At 39.2% G+C, this 6,260-nt stretch overlaps 1 protein-coding gene and 1 long non-coding RNA gene across 6 annotated transcripts in view; both read left to right on the top strand.

Annotated features, from left to right (window-relative positions):
• LOC111258547 (uncharacterized) overlaps positions 1-6,260 on the top strand; it is a 127,574-nt gene that overhangs the window by 107,438 nt on the left and 13,876 nt on the right. The gene's annotated exons all lie outside the window — the stretch shown is intronic.
• LOC147753764 (uncharacterized) lies at positions 2,203-5,063 on the top strand. The gene is made up of 2 exons (XR_015310192.1): positions 2,203-4,486; positions 4,969-5,063. It is a non-coding gene; the product is annotated as an uncharacterized LOC147753764 (long non-coding RNA).

Consider the following 6,260-nt stretch of genomic DNA (forward strand, 5'->3'; position numbering starts at 1 on the left):
TCATTCTAAATGTTATGAGTATCGCATTTGTGTTGCCGGAGCTATACTTGTTAACTAAGCTTTCCGCTTTCCCTAGACTCTGTACAATCGAATCGCCGTTACGTGCCAGCTCTGACGGGTAGTTCGGGACGGGACAGAAATCTGGCTATTTTTATACGCTATACACCCAGTCTACGTGAGAAATGTCTATGTTACATGTCAGTACATCGTCGTATACTGTAATATCGTAGATGTACTGACACGGATTCGCTATGCTTTGTTGTTGTTGTCAGCCTGTAACGACCCTCCAATATAACCTACATTAGTCAATTGTACTATTTTTACTACATCTGCTCCGCGCCTAGGGTCTGAAATTCCAGTGGACCAACACCAATAACGTGCCTTGTGAACAGTACCATCAAAAGACGTAATCGTCCATGCAGAAGAAATTCGTCGACGGTATGCCCCAGCAGGGGGTGGGGGGGTGGGGGTGGGGGTGGGTCCCAACTAATATTGTCTGCTTGTAATATTTACGAATTGTTTTATTTTACTGGACACGTGATCTGGTTCTACAGTACGTGGCCTGTTTCGTAGCTGGAAAGGAAGAGAGAAAACTATATTGCTTCACTACATTCTACTCCACACGATACTGGTCCTAAATAATAATAATATTCAAATATTTTGACCTTCCCCTTACGGGAGCACTTCGAGAGATGAATTATATTGTCTGCTCAATAAAAACTGCATAATAATCATTGACTTTCTACTATAAAACAATGTTATACTGCCGTCATAATAAGCTGGGTCCCTTCGTATAGGTATATATATTTTGTACGCAAGTGACAGATGCCCGCAGTGACAACAGCGACCTTGTAGTATTAAAAGTCTCGAATACTACTGTTGATTTAAGTGATGCTGGCAGCACTCTGGATTTGGATTTTGCGGCCCAAAAGGCGGATATCGCTCGTACAGGCTGTGTCGCCGTATTTTTCCGTTCGTGAAATCACGTTCAGCACATATAGACTATGTGATCCTCATAGCAAGGTAACAATCCTGGCAATGGGTTTATCCTTTTTCATCATCGAAATCCTGTTTAAATGCGACTCTGGATGCGCTTCTGGCAAGCTGCTAGTTTGAAATGAAGAGTAACTACATATCGACAAAGAACATATTTGGGGTTGAAGCTTATGCGAGACCATCAACGTAACGACAAACGGTGGATGTCCTGCCCGCATCACTCCTACGCATCCTATACCGTTACATTTTACTTTATTATTACTTATTACAGTTACGTAAACGAAGTGTCACGTGTGCATTGCAAAGCTGACCACAAACAACCCAGTTCATTCATCATCGATTTGCTTTGCTAATGTTGCTGCCGCCGCCGCTGTGATTGTCGGCGTCGTCATAATCGTAATTCTATCATAACTTGCTACTATGAAAAACGTAATTGTGCCCATTGAGAATTCCGGACGGGTCGTGCAATTATTCGCGGCGGAGCTGGCAGGAAGCGTTATCGTTTTCTGTCGGACCGAATCGTAGACAGTAACGGCACACGAAGGAACCACATACAACAGTGATAAATTGATTGGCGTGTAATTATCTCTTTTGATCGCGATAATTCGTAGGGAGTTTTCGGAAGGAGCATTTTTTTTTACTATTGAAAATGGCCGCTGTATATTATTTTGAAGCATGAATTATCAGACTGTGCCGTTGTTAGTTGCGCGAGTACGCAGACGTGACTCTGACAAATGTGGTAACTATGCATCTTTTCTTCTACCTAAAACTGGGTGACTGATAGGACGATTCGGAGCATCTGGTGTTACGTGTACGCGAATAACTTATGTGTGTACCGTTAGGGATTTTGTAAATAAATGAAAAAAAAAAAACTCTTTCCGTACTACAACTGAGACAATGAGTACTGTTATTATTTCAACAGTATCTCTGTATGGTAGACGAAGATACCACCCATGTACTGCTCGCCCCGACATTAGCTTGTTATTGTTGTCTTTGGACACTGGAAAATGGCTAAAGTAAACCTGCTATAATCCTGCTGTCGCCCACTGGGTTCTGGTACGGGTTAAATGGTAGATATTTTTCGATATAGATTATTGTGATAAATCCGCATAATTAATGGTTTATCGGACCGCATTAGGACCGTGTAAATGAATCATGTGTAGTTTTTTCTTTTCAGAGATCAAAAGTTTCGCTCTTTTACAATAAATTTGTTTTCTACATTCTTTATTTAGTAATGCCTTCTGTCCATTAGCTACGATATTCGTTATTGTATCGTCTTTTCATAATACACGAAACGGTTACCGCGAGCCTTTGAGCTCTTTGGCCGACAAGCTTCCAAGCTAAGGGGCCTAGAGGAGCCATTAGGCTTACGAGCTCGTCCTAAAGAACTATATGCCAATATTAAGGCTTCGAGACCCAAGAGGGACCAGGCTTCGATTTTTGTCGTGCGTGTTCCGCATGTACGGAATCTAGTTAGGTCCAAAAAGATTTATTTTTTCGCCATCAATATATTTCGGCTAACAATAGTCTGGCTTATCCGTTGCAAACCCTATGCAGTTGCACACTAGCAACTGGACAGAATGAGCACCTAGCGACTAGATGACAGCAACTGTCACGTTCAACCTTGATGCTTGTTACCTAGCCTTGGCCTTTTTCGGGATAGCTGCGGCGGGCACAACGGCGTTTATGGTCGCTTTTTTTGGTTTTGATTGAACGCTCTCGCATCAGCTCTTTTCAACAGGTGAAAAGCAACTGCTGGCCACGCCGGCCACGCCGTCAAGTGCCGCTTAAGTGGGCGCAAAGGCACCCTGACATGCTGGCGCTCCTCCCGGGCAATTACGTGATGCTCAAATAGTGGTTCGTACTTTGTATTTGTGTTTCTTAACAGGTTAAGGGCCAATTTTACCTGGCAACGAGTTTATGAACTTTTGTTGGTAAGGCCGCATTCTATAGGCGATCAATTCAGTTACATTCCAGTTAAATTTCAACATTGTCAAGTTAATAGTTCGGTGTAAATTATAGAACTTTAACGGACGGGGTCGCATTCGAAAATTAAATTTGTCTTACAAAGCTACTGTAAAAATATCCTGGTAAAAGAAATTCATTCGAAACGTAGATCACAGATTCGAAATGAGTACAAATAACAAATTTTGATAGGCTGCAATTAAAAAAAAAAACTCACGGTGGGGAGCACATTATCGTAGTAGTAACCGTCTTATCGGGAGGTAGCCATTTAGCACGTGAAATTCTAATACGGTCAGGGATTCACGAACCTCTATCCAGAAGTACTTCGAATAGTGCCATTCGATAAAATCTGGTCTTACGTGATTACTTTATTCTGTGACTAACAAAAAGCCGATCACTCAGATATCAGGCGCTTTATTTTTATAGGCATTTTATCAATTTCTGAGACAACTAATTGCTCATTTTGATTTTTGGCCGCAACAGCGTTTTCATGCTACTGTGCCGGGGTGAATCGTGTTGAAACACCTTGTGACAAAAGATTGGATACAATATCGGCAACAGAAACAATAACAATGTATTGAGTTTAAGCGCTAAAGTCTTACAGCATGATTATGAGCCTCTTTCAGTGTCGACTTGTTTATTATTAACTGATACCTTCGGCCTTGGCCGACGCACTGCTTCTGTCGTTGGGTCGCGGGCGAATGAAGTCGGATACGCGAGAGGGCGTTGCAATTGATAGATACTTATCATCGACTCACCTATTGATTCTAGAAAGTTACCAGGACTAATGGGTTTCGCATTTTTTTTTTTATAATAGGCACTTACACATATTTTATTAAATAAAAATGCATATATGTGTGTGTGTGTTTTGATTAGCATATTGACTATTTTCCCAGACGCCACTTGAGTTAAAGATTTCTTACTTTTTGTCTCCTATATTTTATTATTAATAAATCTTTGTTTTCTCATAATGTATTGAACGAAAATTAAGTTTATTTTGGTCGACGTATTGATTCTGTTTCTGGGACGAGCTGAAGGATGTTTTATTTCTTTCAATCTTATTTATAAGAAATGTTCACACATACTTTATCAAATAAAGATTGATTCTCTTCCTGAGTATTTTTATATATCATTTATATATATTGAATGTGGATGTAGATATTTAATATTTCACAATTTGCGCATTGATTCTGTCTCCTTAACAAAGTGTGCGGTTGTTCATCCTTTTGTTTTATTATTTGGTTATAAATGTGTGTATGTCCCCAAAACGTCGCCAGTGTTTAGGAATTTTTTTTGTAGGTACAAAAGTAATTATATATATATATATATATATATGCATAGTCCCACGGGAATTTAGCGGGCAAATGCGTTACCAACAGTCCCCGTGACAGCTTCGTGGGTATCTTAGAGGACGTTGTGGCCTGGCTTCGAACCCGTGGGCATAAATACACGTTTCGTTTCGCGGTGTGAGCCAGCCGCATGATGGAGCGTCGGACGGCAACACCAGACGTGAGACTTGCAATATGTAAGATTCGTTCAAAAATGTGTTGAAATACATCTTTATTTTATAGTTGTATACGCAAAATAGACACAACGATAGGGTTTTGTTTTTTTTTTGTTAGGTATTATGGGTACTTTTTCTTTTTTTAGATATTATAAGAAATACTCATTTTAAGCAAAAAAAATGTATTGCATTTTTGTTCAGTTTGTCAAGGTTTATTGATTGAAGTCAAGAAATTCTTTTCTTACATAAATCATGATATGAAGTTTTCACCCTTTAAGTGGCATCTTTAAGCCGAAAACTGGGATTTAAATATAGACAGAAAAATTATATTTCGTGTCTATACATTGGGTTGTCAGCTGGTATCAAGAAATATACTCTATACACACTTCTATGCAAAAGAAAAGTCCACGAATTGTTACCCTCGTGAAAAAGAACCACATACATAAACAACGTGGTACTTCACGTAGAATAAATGTTTTCGATATTTTGGTATTCGCTCTCAGAAAATCTTTCAGGACATCTTTTGGAAACAAATTGTGCTACCAAAACGTTCCCACCAAAACCACCCGCTACAACCTTCCAATTCACACTTGAAAAATACTTGATCATAGCTCGATGCTTGACGATAGAAATGAATTTTTATTCCCATTAGCACATGGCGGCAAAACAGACGCCATATTGGAGTTTTTTTTTTGTCCCACTTATATATATATATATATATATATATACCTATTTGAAATGTTGCACTTTTTACTCAATTCGTCGAGATTGATCAATTTGTGTAAAAAAACGCGCGTACGATAAAATAAACGTTTCGTGCACGTAAAACATTGCGTCATTATTGTTGACTGGACGGAGGGAAATTCAACATAAAAGCTGAAATTTAGGTCTACAAACGTATCTCGCATTTCGATTCAACCCAAAGAGATCGGTACTGAGATTGAGCGAGGCTTTTTCTACACTGGCTTTTATATAAATATTCGACTACCATTTCATCAGATGAAGAGGACTATAAAAAAAAGACATCGGAATGTGGCTTACATCAGCCTCTACACTTTTCGTAGACAGGTAAGGGAAGTTTGGCTGAGACACCCTTTAACACACATCATTTTAAAAAATGCACGCCATTGACAGACGCCATCAATGAAAATTAAAAATATTAAAAGATCCAGTGTATATATCTATTGTGTTCGGACCTTTTCAAGGTTATTATGGTGATTTGTTAAATTAGTGCAATATTATCCGATAGCCATTTAGCTGCTGCTCTAATACGGAAGGCTAACCCACGTTTATCAATATTAAAAAATATAAAAAAGAACACCTGTTGCCTGCTGTCTAGCAGGGTCCTAAGACGCCAATTGCAAATTCTGATATTGAAGCGTAAGGATAGGATACTACATATAACATAAGAAGGACATTTTGTTGCCGATTTCGCGTAATAGATGCGCTTCCTGACGTCAGACCGTTATGTCGGGTAGTATAGCTAACGTTTAAAAACAGCCGTTACAACACCGCGAAGTGTAGAAACGCTGTCAGTAAAATGACATGTGCTTGGATGTACCTCTGTATGGTAGTTATATTTCGCTATGCTTTTAAATGCCGTAAGTTTCCATTGTGCTGTTTTGACAAGCTGTTAGATACAAGGCTACGTTACAGGTACCCAACTCGACAGGCGTATATGCGATAACAGATTGGCAACATATGACTATATCGATAGAATAAACTTGAAGTGGGACATAGCTGAAAGGTTCGAGGAAGTAGGAAAGCAAATATTTGCAGAGGTACTTCTCAACCG

The sequence above is a fragment of the Varroa jacobsoni genome, unplaced genomic scaffold (genome assembly GCF_002532875.2).
Source record: "Varroa jacobsoni isolate VJ856 unplaced genomic scaffold, vjacob_1.0 scaffold_245, whole genome shotgun sequence".
In the NCBI taxonomy this organism is placed as follows: domain Eukaryota; kingdom Metazoa; phylum Arthropoda; class Arachnida; order Mesostigmata; family Varroidae; genus Varroa; species Varroa jacobsoni.